This window comes from Oculina patagonica, chromosome 1 (genome assembly GCF_052425735.1).
Source record: "Oculina patagonica isolate OP01 chromosome 1, crgOcupat, whole genome shotgun sequence".
In the NCBI taxonomy this organism is placed as follows: domain Eukaryota; kingdom Metazoa; phylum Cnidaria; class Anthozoa; order Scleractinia; family Oculinidae; genus Oculina; species Oculina patagonica.
In genome coordinates, this window is record NC_135758.1 from 17,122,049 (window position 1) to 17,136,461 (window position 14,413).

Sequence of the window (14,413 nt, forward strand, 5' to 3'; positions counted from 1 at the left end):
TATTTGTTGCCTTGATCCACCCGACATACCGGAAGTCAACTTGACAAAAATGAGGGTTAAAAACATTGTTAATTTGATTCGAACCCATCGATTCGAGACGCTTTGTCTGCCTTGGTCTCTACCCAACATACCGTAAGTCAACTTGGCAAAAATGAGGGTTTAAAACGTTAATTCGATTCGAGACTATTTGTCGGTCTTGATCTCTACCGGACATACCGGAAGTCAACTTGTAAAAAATGAGGGTTAAAAACGTTGTTAATTCGATTCGAACCAATCGATTCGAGATGCTTTGTCTGCCTTGATCTCTACCCAACATACTGGAAGTAATTCGATTCAAGACTATTTGTTGGCCTCGATCTCTTCCCGACAAACCAGAAGTCAACTTGACAAAAATGAGGGTTAAAAACGTTGTTAATTCGATTCGAACCAATCGATTCGAGATGCTTTGTCTGCCTTGATCTCTACCCAACATCCTGGAAGTAATTCGATTCAAGACTATTTGTTGGCCTCGATCTCTTCCCGACAAACCAGAAGTCAACTTGACAAAAATGAGGGTTAAAAACGTTGTTAATTCGATTCGAACCAATCGATTCGAGACAATTTGTCTGCCTTGATCTCTACCCAACATACCGGAAGTCAACTTGGCAAAAATGAGGGTTTAAAAAGTTGTTTTATTTGATTCGAACCACTCGATTCAAGACGTTTTGTCTGCCTTGATCTCTACCAACATACGGGAAATCAACGTGGCAAAAATGAGGGTTAAGAATGTTGTTTATTTGGTTCGAACTGATTGATTCAAGACGATTTGTCTGCCTTGATCTCTACCCACATACCAGAAGTCAACTTGGCAAAAAGGAGGGTTAAATACTATTCAAACTGATTGATTCAAGACGAATTCTTCAGAAAATGGTCAAACTCTTCAGAAATTTCATATCTCCGTGCAACTATGTAATACAGTGGAACCTCGATATAACGATGTGCCAAGGGACTGGCAAATTAAAATGTGTTCGCTGTTAATAACGAGGTTTTGTTATATCAAGGTTCTTTTCCATACATTTTACTATTACTGGGGCGAAGAATATCATTCGTTACATCGAGGACTTCGCTATATAGAGGTTCGTTAAATCGAGGTTCCACTGTATACTCCATGTATTCAAACTGTCTGTTTTTTATATAACTCTCTTCTCCTTGCTGTGTTCTTTGTTTTCTCAATAGTTTTCAGGTTGTTTTTGCCTGGATCACCTGGATGGCAATCTATCCATCTGACTGGTGCTATTTCTGGATATATATCTGTTAAAGGTAAGGTATGGCTACACTGGAATATTTTAGTTTTCTGGAATAAAATTTGTCACTTTTGTGAGGCCCCGTAGTTTTAAAGACAACATCTTGTCAAAGAGCAATTTTTTATTTGAATAAGTTAATTGGGAATTAATGTGGTAAACGTATACACAGAATAAGAGTATGGTAAATCTTATTGTGAATAGCAACCGACAACTTTACCTTAATGAAGCATTTTTTTTTTTTTTTCAGAATCAACCTTGCAGAGACTTGGGGACCGTCGACTTAAATGTACATGTATGTACAAGTGCACTCAGCTTATACACAAGTCTTTACGATAATTAAATTTTATAATGGAACACAAGTTAACAATCTGTAATTTTAAAATTTAGAGAGCAATCTCTTCTCTGAAAATCTGTAAATTATATTCCATAATCCTTGAACCCTAACAGGGCCTCTTTTGTGTCTGTTTACAGCTTGAATGAATCATCATTGTAAATTGCACCTCAAAAGAAGAGAAGACCCCAAGAATGAGAAGGGTTTGTTGTATCAAAATGGCAACAATGAAAACGTAAGTATACAATTGTAACAACATTGCACACTGGCTCTTTAATTTGCAGTATAATGCTTTTTGAAGTGTCGTTGCGGTGGTTTCGTTTTGTTGTTTTGGGTTTTGGTACATGCCCAGTTTGTTAACCTTGACTTTTCTTGAAAATATCACCAAATTGATTTAGTCACCCTTCTAAAAGTTTTGTAAACACAAAACAGTGCTGGAAATTACTGTCGGTCATCGGACATTGTCCGATCAAATATGCCAAAATGTCCGGCCAATTTTGCAATATGTTCCGACATGATGTCCGAGAACTTACGTGACTGTGTCTTGGAAAATTTAATGTGTTTGATTTAAAATGCAAATTGATGTCCGACCAATTTTCTAATATGTCCGTTCAAAATAAAAGTTTGGAAGGACACATGTTCTTTTAAGTAAGAACAATTATTTCCAGCACTGCAAAATTATTATGTTTTTTTAAATCCAACTGGTAAATGTGCCCAGTAGTTTCCTCCTTGCCTTAAGACTAAAGCTTGTGTTATTTTGTTTCATGAATTTTGAAACAGTAGCAATGACTGTAGTCTAATTTAAATCACCTGAAACAGTCACCTTCAGCAAAGTCACTGGTTGCTAATTATCAAAGAGCTACATTTATTTAAACGTAAGAATATCTTTGATTACTTTTCAGACAAGAGAAGAAGTGTAAATCTATCAAGCATGTTCCTATTCCTGTCCCACAAAAAGGAGTTGACAAGCATTTTTGGACTAGTACTGTTGAGCTGCAGATTGTTTGGACAATGTTTTCGAGCTGTAATAGCGGAAAGGTAAACTGAAATGTTGGCAGTTTTCTGTTTCATATTTGTTTTTGAGGAGAAGGGTCAGAGGGCTTAATGTTTTACAGTATTAGGTAAAGGGATTAGTGAACACATGATGCATAATCTAAACAAGACTGCATTGATCAAAACCCTTTCTTCTTCCTAATCTCCTGGAAAAAACTTCTGACTTTGTGTGGCCCTGTTAGGGGGTCAGTCAATAATCCATAATCCTCTAGGTAAACTATGGAAATAATTCATATCCCAATTAAAAATAATAACCCTAAAAGTGATGACTGATAATAATCTGTACTTAAATTTGTAACATACATGTAATCTGTGGTCCTTTGTAATAAAGAAAACATCTCGTCAAAAGATCGGGCTAAAGCATCTCTTTTTGATAAAACTCAGGGAATTTGAGTGAATAGATATTAGCTTCAAAAGGTAATTTGAGATTTGATTAATGTAGTAAACGCACATCATAAAATTAAATCTTATTGTGCATATAGCAACCAACCACTTTAACTTAGCATTCTTAATTTTTTTTCAGAATCAACCTTGAAAGTTGGGAGTGCAGCTTATACACAAGTCCTTACGGTAATTTTATAATGGAACACAAAATTAATAATCCGTAATTTTTACATTTAGTGAGCAGTCTCTTCTCTGAATACCCCATATATTCCATAATCCTAAAACCCTAACAGGGCCTCTTTTGTGTCTGTTTACAGCAGTGAGCTTGAATCATCATTGTAAATTGCACTTGAAAAGAAGAGAAGACAGTTCATGTCCCGATACATTTTGTTGCATGTGTACATATTTTGATTTTGCCCCTTCTACATGTCCCCACTACACCTCCTGCTTGACATGTCCCTTCAGTGTGAAGAACACATGATTTTGTCGCTGCTACATGTCGTAATATGTAATATGTCTGCGTGTTGTCCACATGTGTGCATGCAGAGACCTTTTAAGACCTTAAATAAGCTTGTGTTGTTTTGTTTTATGAATTTTGAAACAGTAGAAATTGAACAAAGTTTATTAATCACCTGAAACAGTCACCGTCTGCCAAGCCACTGGTTGCTAATTATCACAGAGCTACAATAAGCTTTAGTACATATTTGATTACTTTTCAGTCTTGAGAAGAAGTGTAAATCCATATCTAGCATGCATTGATCCTCCTATTACTGTCGAGATGCAGATTGCTTGGACGTGCTTTTGAGCTATAAGCAGGTGGAAAGATAACCTGAAATTTTGGCAGTTTTTAATTTTTTACAGTATTGCATGGGTAAAGGGATTAGTGAACATATAAAATAAAACTGCTTTGATCAAAACCAGGGTTTTGGAAGAAGGATTATTTTCTCTAAGTAAAAGTTGTAAAATTGAGGTCAAGTGTCTTCAAGAATAATACAGCAAAACATCTGGATAATTATGTTATTAATGGTCAATCTGCTGGTGTTTTCTTTGTTCTTCCAGGATGGAATACTGGATGTTGACTTGTGTGAGCCAAGTATTCCAAGAATGAGGAAAAAAATAATTCACCAGACCCAATATTCTTCTGGGTGAGTAAAAAGAGGTATATTATAAGAAATGACCTTTAGTATTCTTGACTTTATAGCTTATAATAATTTATTAGGGCCCCAATGGGTCCAAGTGTTTTGCCAGTCAAACATTAAACCATTGCCATAGTAACTGGCTACAACCCTTTTTTGTTTTTCTTTTGGTCACACAGGGTGGTCCTCACGCACATTACTACCTTATTTGAAACCCATTGTACATGCAAGTCAATATGCCATCATTCTGCCAAATAGGGACCTTTATTGCCTAAGTTGCATGTCATGAAACTCAAAATCATTTTACAAAATGAGAACGAATATGATGAAACAAAATATTCAGGTAAAATAAACTTGTGGGTATATGCTTTATTCTGCATGTTTGCTAAGCATCATTTAATTTTTTATAAAAAATAACACTATTGTATGTAGCATGTTCATTCACATTTGCATTCCCATTCAGTTTCCCTTTTCACAATGAGTAACTGATTGTGTCACGTTCATGTCTTTTTGTGATCTTAACTTCTTCCCAACTTTATAACGGAACTCATGGTAACTAGCCAATATCTCTCCTTTCCATGATTCACTGTTTCTCATCTGCTTTTCAAGAGAAAAGGATGAAGTGAACAGCCTAAAATATATAAGATGCACTCTTCTGCTTAATTGATTAACAAACTTAAAAGACTCGAACATCATTGGGTTAGTTTTTGTGTCATTTGAAGTTTGTTAATCAATTAAGCAGAAGAGTGCATCTTAGGCTGTTCACTTCATCTGAGTCTTTTGTTTTTAGCTGAGAGGATTTAATAATGGCATTCTTGTTTTTCTGTGAAGTAGATTGTAGATTGAGGATTTAACAAAACAAAAAAAGAATTTGCAGAACTTTAACGTTGTTCCTTGCCAAGTAGCCAAATTACTAGCATGGGATGCTTAAGTACAAATTATTGGATAAAACAGCTGAAATTTACATGATTAATTTGCTGACAGAATAAATAGAGGAAAGAGTAAAACACATGAATTCAAATTGCTTTGGGAAATGATCCTTTTAAAAAGGCAGAATTTGAGTAATTTTCACAGGTCATCACTTTGAGCTTGATTTGTTTTTGCAAAATATTAAGTCTTGATTTTTTACATTAGGCTACAAAATTCCCAGTCTTGCAGAAAAGATAATTATCTTGATTTTACCATTCACCACTGACATTTAGTGACGACAATTATTTTTTATTTTTGTAGCAAGAATCATACCTCAGGCAGTTTCTATCAGATTTGCATAGGCATGATTGAATAACCTGATAATTGACGCTCCTCCAGGTATGTGGATAATTTGTACAATGTAATTATTGAAGATGAAGTGTTCATCTTCATGCATGCGACACAGCATGCGACACAGAAAAATTCTGAGTCCCTGACGGGAATCGAACCCATGGCCTCCCAGATACCGGTTGGGCGCTCCAACCAACTGAGCTATGAGAGCCGACTCGTGAGCTGGGCCATTTTACTAGGTTGATAAGTGACACGCGTCCTGCATACTGCTAGGATCAGCAATGTCGAATTCATCAAGTTTGTAGTAAATAATAAAGATGGTAAATTTTAAGCTTGGTAATAAGTAATGAAGATGAAGTGTTCAACATGACTCGAGCATGGGACAAAGAAGAATTCTGAGTCCCTGTCGGGAATCAAACCCATGACCTCCCAGATTCTGGTTGGGCGCTCTAACCAACTGAGTTACGAGAGACTTCTCGTGAGCAGGGCCATTTTACTAGGTTGATATGTAGTACTAGGTTGAGTCTCTCGTAGCTCAGATGGTTAGAGCGCCCAACCGGTATCAGGGAGGCCAAGGGGTTGGATTCCCGTCAGGGACTCAGAATTTTTCTTTGTCCCATGCCTGAGTCATGTTTAACACTTCATTCATCTTCATTACTTATTACATTGTCTCTCGTAATCCAGTGTTGTAAGAGAATTATCAGAGTGAACACATGGCAATACTTGCCTGTGATTGACTATCATACCATAATTTTCTACTTATAAGCCCTTGCCTTGTACAGCCTCTTAACAGGTTTGGGATTGGCTAATTTCTGGTTATGGGAGGTGTAGTGGCCTAATGGTTAGTGCACTGGACTCTGGACATTACAGGGTCTGATGCCCTGGCCAGGTCACTGTGTTGTGTTCTTGGGCAAGACACTTTAGTGCCTCTCTCCACCCAGGTGTACAAATGGGTACTGGCGAAATAATGCTGGGGGAAAACTGCGATAGACTAGCATCCTATCCAGAGGGAGGAGAAGTATTCCTAGCTGCTTAAGGTCGCAGGGGACACCTTAGGCCCCTCGTTATGCATTTATTTAAAGCGTATGCACGAAGTACAGCGACTGACATCGACAACTTTACGAGATATTTATGACTGGACAAAAATATGGGGGCGTGCTTGTGATTTGTAAACAATCCCTGTTTCTTTGATATTTTAACCAATTTAAAACAACCCTTAGGGATATACGTTCATATAGATTGTAGTTAGTCTTTGAGCTTTAAAAGTTTTCACTTAAATTTGAATATTTCTGCGTTTTGTTAAGCGTTTTAAAAGATGCAGGTCAAACAAAATTTCCCTAAATGAATTTCTTCACGCTATTAGTATCCCCCGTGACCTTAATGCAATTGAAACCGGAATAAGCTCCGGCAGTATATTAGTATGTGCCAATGATTCAAGGTTGCCCTTTATTTCCAGGTGGGGCTTATATAAGCAGAATAATGAAGGTTTCCAAAATACATTTTGGTTAAATGGGAGAGGGGGGCTTATATCTGTGTTGTGGCTTATAAGCAGAGTTAAAAACGTTTTAAAAGTGAGCCATAACAATGTTGATCAAAATTCAGTACATAATTTTTTATTATCTGAATGTGAGTTAAGCTTTTAAATAGTCATAACCAAATCAAATTTATTTCAATATTTGGAGCAATATTGAGAGAGGGTCTTATATTTTCTGTGTAGACAAAGATGATCTTTTTTTCGGTCAGATAATGATCGGTAATATTCCTTTTAATGTTTTTAGAAATTTTTAGTATTGTATTCTCTCATTTTAATTTAACTGGTTCTGGCAAGTGATTTATGAAAAAAATGCGCTGCAGTCCTTTGTTCTCAATCAATGTTTTCCTAGTGACCCCATTCAAGTAGCCGCTCTTATCTGAAAGTCAGTACATTTTAACAGTAATTCTCAGTTCAACCTAGGGATCTTTTGCTTGCAAATCTTTAGTATTTTTCAACTTTCTTTGCAGGTTCTATTTCACAGGGCTAGTTTAACAAAGTCCTAAAAGGAAGGCCAATGCATAACTCACCAACACTCAATGCAGCAAAGTACCATAATTAATGTTACAAATAACAAGCAGTGAAGATCATGAAAGGACATTGATGTAGTCACGTTGGATATGCTGTGTTTAAAGTCCAGACAAGATTTCTTTTCTACTAACAAACAATATTGAGAAGATCAAGCGATCAACTTCTAATTTCTCCTTACATTGTTGGTCCACTGTCCATCAGTCAAGTGATGAGAACAAAGACAATCATCAACTGGAGAATACTGTCTTGATAAACCAGCAAATTCTCAAAACAAACATTAAAAGAAATGTATTGGGAATTAGTAAGAAGAATTGAAATGAAACGAAAGCATAACTAAACACCATCTCGATCAGGAACGATCTCAATTGCATTTACTTTCAACACACATTTACATAATACAATGATGAACAAAACAAAATCAGGTTCATCTATGACCTCTTCAGTTGGTTGCCATAATAGATTTGAATCTGGGATGACTTTATGTAATCATGCTTGAAAAGTTAATCTTGCTACCAGCTTCCAAATGACAACAGCTATATTAAAAAAAACATAAACAGTAATATAAACTATACACTGATAACAAAATATCATTATTAAATAATTTAAGAGAAGATGAACAATGAAATTACGTAACATTTCAATGACCACATGCCAATTACACATTTACATTTGAAAATGTTTCAAATGACAATGTGCAGGGTTTAATGTTCATTGAAACATATATGTATTAATTTAAATTCTTTAGTTGTTATAAATAAATACTTTAAGATAAAGATGAGCAATAGAATTACATAAAATTTAATGACCCCATGCCGGCATGCACATTTACATTTGATATTTTACAAATGACAATGTGCAGGGTGTTCATTGAAACCTTATGTAGTTCAATCGCTCCTCTTAATCTTTATGTATTTATTTTAAATCTTTAGCTGTTAAAAATAATAACTTCATTAACAATAAATATAATTTAAAAATAGAAATAAAAACTTGGAACCTGCTATCAAGGTATTTTTCATGTGTGGTTACATGAAATCATCCCACTTTCAACTCTTACATGGCAACCAATTGAAGAGGTCACAGATTTAACTTGCTTTGCAATTTCTTATTATTATTTTCTTATGTGAAAGTGTGTTAAATTGAGGTATTTGTCACTGAGATTTGTACTAGGATGTTTACATAGCCAATAAATCTAGTACAGTCAACTCTTGTAATAGCGGACACGCCCAGGGTATCGTTTATTGTCCTTTATAGCGAGAGTCTGTAATAGTGGGAGTCACTTCCAGTCAAACCTTTTTTCACCGGGGATCTGGATTTTGTCCGTAATAGCGAGTGTCCACAAGGCGAGAGTTGACTGTACCAGTAACCTTTATTTGGGAAGCTAGCTCGGAAACTATAACAGTAAAGAGTTATGAATCAAATGGGAATAAATGTAAGTTGTACCTAGCCCGTCTGAATTGCATTCTAAGCCGGAGAAGCTGGGAGAAGGGCATGGAAATATAAAGACTAATGCCAAGAGAAGAGTCTCTAAAGCTCCCCACATCAATCCACTATCAATCAACCCCCCCCCCTCCCCATTAGAAAAAATGTTCCGCAGTCCCTGGTGATTAGTAGGATTGCAAAAAAAGGTAACGAGTTACCACTTGAAAGGATGGAGTTGGAGTGGAAAAGTTAAGGACTGGGGGGGGGGGGGGGTGGTAGACTTGCTTACAAGTCGAGCTCACAGGGTCTACTACCACCAAACCGGAAACGAGAAGCGAACGACTTTTAGAAAGTCTAAGGACGGCTAATAACGAACAGGAGTCCCGTTCTCTTGTGTAAGGATCAATGACCACTCAATAGTCTAGTTTCGAATTATGCTCCACTGATCACAAACAAACGAATAAATAAAGTCGAGGTTGTGAAATGATTTGAATTTCTCTTTTGTTTTATTCTTCAGGACCTCAGCTACACTCCTTTTTCCTTCCCCTTTCCCTCCCCCTCACTGTGTTTTCAGCCTCACTCCTACTACTCCTGAGTAAGGATCCAAGATGGCGCCCAATCAAAATGCATTCGAATATTCTCGCTAATTTGATCATGCTCCATTTCATAATTATTATTTCTTAAATATTTTGACTAAATTTCAATATTTAAAATTTATTTAAATATAATTAAAACAGACTACAGTAAAATTCCGGTTATAAGTCCCCCTGCTTATAAGCCCCTCCGGTTATAGGCCCAATAATTCTACCTGGAAACAAAAATACATCCGATTATAAGCCCCCCCCCCCCCGGATATAAGCCCACCTCTGCTGGATGAATACTGAACAGGACTAAATGTTGCTTTATTATGCGTTTTTAACTTAAAAGCATATTTCCATTCAACACTCGTGTTTCTCATTTCGAAACGATTTTTTTATTCCGCTTATAAGCCCTCCTGGATATATTAGCCCCTCCACTTATAAGCCCACTCAAATCCCCTTACGAAGTTGTATAAGCCCAGGGCTTATAACCGGAATTTTACGGTATTTTGTTTGTCAGTGTTGGCTAAGTTAGACGAAATAAAAAAAGCGGTGAGTTTGAGCAGAAACAGATTTCAAAATGGCGAATTATTTATTGTCAGTGACATTGATGAAAGCTAATAAACCAGGCGGGGGGGGGGGGGGGAAGACACGAGGTCTGGGACCGAGTAGCGATGCTCTCACAACTTGCAAAGCGATCAATTCACGATGTAGTCAGTGGTTTTTGGACGATGATGCAACAGGCAATCTTTTCCCGCGAAATGGAAGCTGCTATGCCGTGGAATCACTTATTATAAAGGGGTTCAATTCTCTTAACTAAAAATCTAAAAGCAGTGTATTTATCCGAAAATTTCATCATCGTTGTGTAGTTTTAAGAACGCAGAATTTTGTGATGCCATGCTACTTTTCAGTGCTGAAATGTAATTGTTTGTACCACAATTTTCAACTGGCCCACATGGGGATTGTAAATGAAGTAAAACAAAGAAAGACCAAGTCAACAAACAACCTCGAAATAATAGAGCTCAGCACGTACAATAGCTCCGACGGGCGCGGGAATATTCGATCGCCACGTTTTCATTACCATTTCCGTGATGGTTTTATTTCATAACAAACACCACCGGAGAAATTTTCGCTGCTTTAAAGACAAAACTTAGAAAGTCTTTTTTATTACTATATATATAAAAAAATCGAACTCTCTCGCTGGTCCCATGTTGTTATTGTATAGGCAAGTTCACAAAGAAAGGAGCTGCTCATGCGCCTTAGAGACATCCGCTGACTACCGCCCCGATGATTGCTTTGCAAGTTGTGAGAGCATCGCTCAGATTTTATATAAGAGAATGTATGGGAAGTTTCTTTCCCCCCCCCCCCCCTGTAATAAACAGACTGTTTATATTTAGGGGAATACAGGAGAATACAAGGGAATACAGGAGAATACAGGGGAATACATGTCAGAATACAGGGAATACAAAAGAATACAGGGGAATACAGGAGGAATACAGGGGAATACAGAAGAATACAGGGGAATACAGGAGAATACAGGGGAATACAGAAGAATACAGAAGAATACAGGGGAATACAGAAGAATACAGGGGAATACAGGAGAATACAGGGGAATACAGGGAGATACAAGAGAATACAGGGGAATAGACCCTATGCAAAAATGGTTGTTATTCATTTCCATTGTTTGGTCAAGTTTCTTAAAACGCTGTTGGTGGCACTTAAATATATATAAAATATTATGCTATTCTGAGAAGTTTCAGTGTTTTGGGTTAAATGGCAGCAAAGTTATGACTCATTCAAATTTAAGAGATTTGTATGGAAAAAGTCACCCTGGCCTGCCTAGCCTTGTTTTCATGTTTTTGGCAATATAAATGTCCCTGTTACTTCCCATTAGTTTAAAGTATAGCCTTTAAACTTCATACGCTGATTTACTTTGACTTTATCTTTAAGTTTGAGTAATTTAATTTTGGTTGACAAATGATTCTTCTGGGAGCTGAAAATTAACAGCCACCATATTTGCATAGAGTCTATACAAGAGAATACAGGGGAATACAGGGGAATACAGAAGAATACAGGGGAATACAGGAGAATACAGAAGAATACAGGGAGATACAGGGGAATACAGAAGAATACAGGGGAATATAAGAGAATACAGGGGAATAGAGGGGTATAGAGGAGAAATTACAGGAGAATACAAGGAAATACAGGGGAATACAGGGAATACAGGAGAATGCAAGGGAATACAGGGAAATACAAAGATATACAGGGGAATACAGGAGAATACATGGGAATGCATAAGAATACATGAGAATTAATATATGAATGGGAATTAATACATGAGAATACAGGGGAATACAAGAGAATACAGGGAAATACAGGGGAATACATACTAGTTATGCAACTACTCATCACTCTGGAGATTATACAGGGGAATACAGGAGCTGATTACAGGGGAATACATGAGAATACAGGAGATTACAGGAGAATACAATTGGGAATACACGAGAATACAGGAGATTACAGGAGAATACAGGAGAATACAATTGGGAATACACGAGAATACAGGAGATTACAGGAGAATACAAGGGAATCAGGAGAATACATGAGAGTACAGGGAAATACATGAGAATACAGGGGAATGCAGGAGAATACAGGGGAATGCAGGAGATTACAGGGGAATACATGAGAATACAGGGGAATACATGAGAATACAGGGGAATACAGGGGAATACATGAAAATACAGGGGAATGCAGGAGATTACAGGGGAATGCAGGAGAATACAGGGGAATACATGAGAGTACAGGGGAATACATGAGAATACAGGGGAATACATGAAAATACAGGGGAATACAGGAGATTACAGGGGAATGCAGGAGAGTACAGTGGAATACATGAGAATACAGGGGAATCAGGAGCCCATGGGCTCCTGAGGGGAATACATTAGAATACAGGGGAATACATGAGAATAAAGGGGGAATACAGGAGAATACAGGCCGAATACATGAGAATACAGGGGAATACATGAGAATACAGAGGAATACAGGAGATTACAGGGGAATGCAGGAGAATACAGGGGAATACATGAGAATACAGGGGATACAGGAGAAAAGGGAATGAAAGAATAATGAGAATTAATATATGAAGGGAATTAATACATGAGAATACAGAGGTACACGAGAGAGAGCTACATGAGAATACAGGGGAATACATGAGAATACAGAGGAATACAGGAGATTACAGGGGAATGCAGGAGAATACAGGGGAATACATGAGAATACAGGGGAATACAGGAGAATACATGGGAATGCATAAGAATACATGAGAATTAATATATGAATGGGAATTAATACATGAGAATACAGAGGTACACGAGAGAGAGCTACATGAGAATACAGGGGAATACATACTAGTTATGCAACGCTTTTGAGTGGTATACTATGGAATATCCCACGAGTCACTTGTATTTTCTCGGTATACACACGAGCCTTTAGGCGAGTGTGTATACGAAGAAAATACAAGTGACAAGTGGGATATTCCATAGTATACCACGAGAAAGTGTTGTGTAACTATTTTATACCATGCCATAGAAAATACGCTTACTAAATTTCATCGAGAATAAGATCGCAGCGCACGATGGGAAGGTTGGGTTGAATACCGTCGATTAATATACAATCTTCGTTCACTGTCCAAAATCCACGCGCGCAATTGGTTAAAATAGATCACGTGATTTTGCTTTACCTGTCGTCAGCAAACTCAGACAGTGCAGTATTGACAATAATGCACGAAAATCGTGCATTATTGAAGGTGTCTTCAGCTTCAAAGCTTGTAGAAGTGGAAGAAAAGTATATTCCTCAAATTATCAACGATCCAATACCAAACAAAATCGAAGAGGATAACAACTTGAAGCGCTTTCATGTTCAAAGGTAAACTGCAGCTCAATAAATACATTTTTGTGTGCGATTGACTTGCTTGTAGTTGCTTGATTGTGAAAGCCATCGACTTGCATTGAACAAGCTTCTCGCTGACTGTATTTATGAACGACCACAGCTGATGAACGATTTTATGAACCATTTTAAGTTTTATTTCTGTACGGCTAATTTGTGATTTTTATATTATTGATGTAATCCCGTGTAATTATGTACTACTACACTTCTTATTTTTTCGACTATTTTGCTTGTTTACAAGCAAATAGGAGATTAGGAGTGATGTGGGCAAAATTTGGAACATTCTTGTCTACTCTCAAGGGACTTTTTTAATTTCTCAAGGGACTGTTTTAATTTCTCAAGGGAGTTCTTTCCGCTTAGTGGGCGATGAAAGGGTCTCTTATTATTATTGCGTCAACACTTTCGATCTCGTGTTAAAGACGTGACTTGTCACATATTCCGGTGTAGGTGATGAAAGGGTTTGTCATTAGTATTGCGTCAACACTTGCGGGTTCAAATTGCGGCCTCGTGAAAAAGCATTAAAAACGCTAACAAAATTACAGAATTCAGACTACTACAGAGAACCTTGAAAGAAACTTTGTTTAGAATTTATTTTTAGTTTGGATGAAGTCAAGAAATGTGTTGACAAGGGGCAGAGTATCGAAATTTTTCGCACCGTGCTGTACTGCACGGCAGAAATAATTATCCACATGTTCATGTTGAAAGCGAAGTTTTAATTTGAGCAGCCGGCTTTTGAAGTCAATTGTACACTAAATGGATTTACCGATCGTTCAAAAAATTACAGAGAACCTTGAAAGAAACTTTGTTTAGAATTTATTTTTAGTTCGGATGAAGTCAAGAAATGTGTTGACAAGCGGCAGAGTATCGAAATTTTTCGCACCGTGCTGTACTGCACGGCAGAAATAATTATCCACATGTTCATGTTGAAAGCGAAGTTTTAATTTGAGCAGCCGGCTTTTGAA

The 14,413-nt window shown here is 37.1% G+C and overlaps 1 long non-coding RNA gene across 11 annotated transcripts; it reads left to right on the forward strand.

Moving 5' to 3' along the window:
- The first annotated feature begins 25 nt into the window (after positions 1-25).
- LOC144659442 (uncharacterized) lies at positions 26-8,953 on the forward strand. 11 transcript variants are annotated; one of them, XR_013571898.1, is made up of 10 exons: positions 26-1,299; positions 1,531-1,575; positions 1,755-1,849; positions 2,517-2,652; positions 3,191-3,237; positions 3,771-3,873; positions 4,109-4,210; positions 4,367-4,530; positions 5,418-5,495; positions 7,449-8,953. It is a non-coding gene; the product is annotated as an uncharacterized LOC144659442 (long non-coding RNA). The 11 variants fall into 11 exon arrangements; XR_013571896.1 differs by having other exon boundaries at positions 4,109-4,196; XR_013571892.1 differs by lacking the exon at positions 4,367-4,530 and having other exon boundaries at positions 4,109-4,196.
- The last annotated feature ends 5,460 nt before the right edge of the window (positions 8,954-14,413 follow it).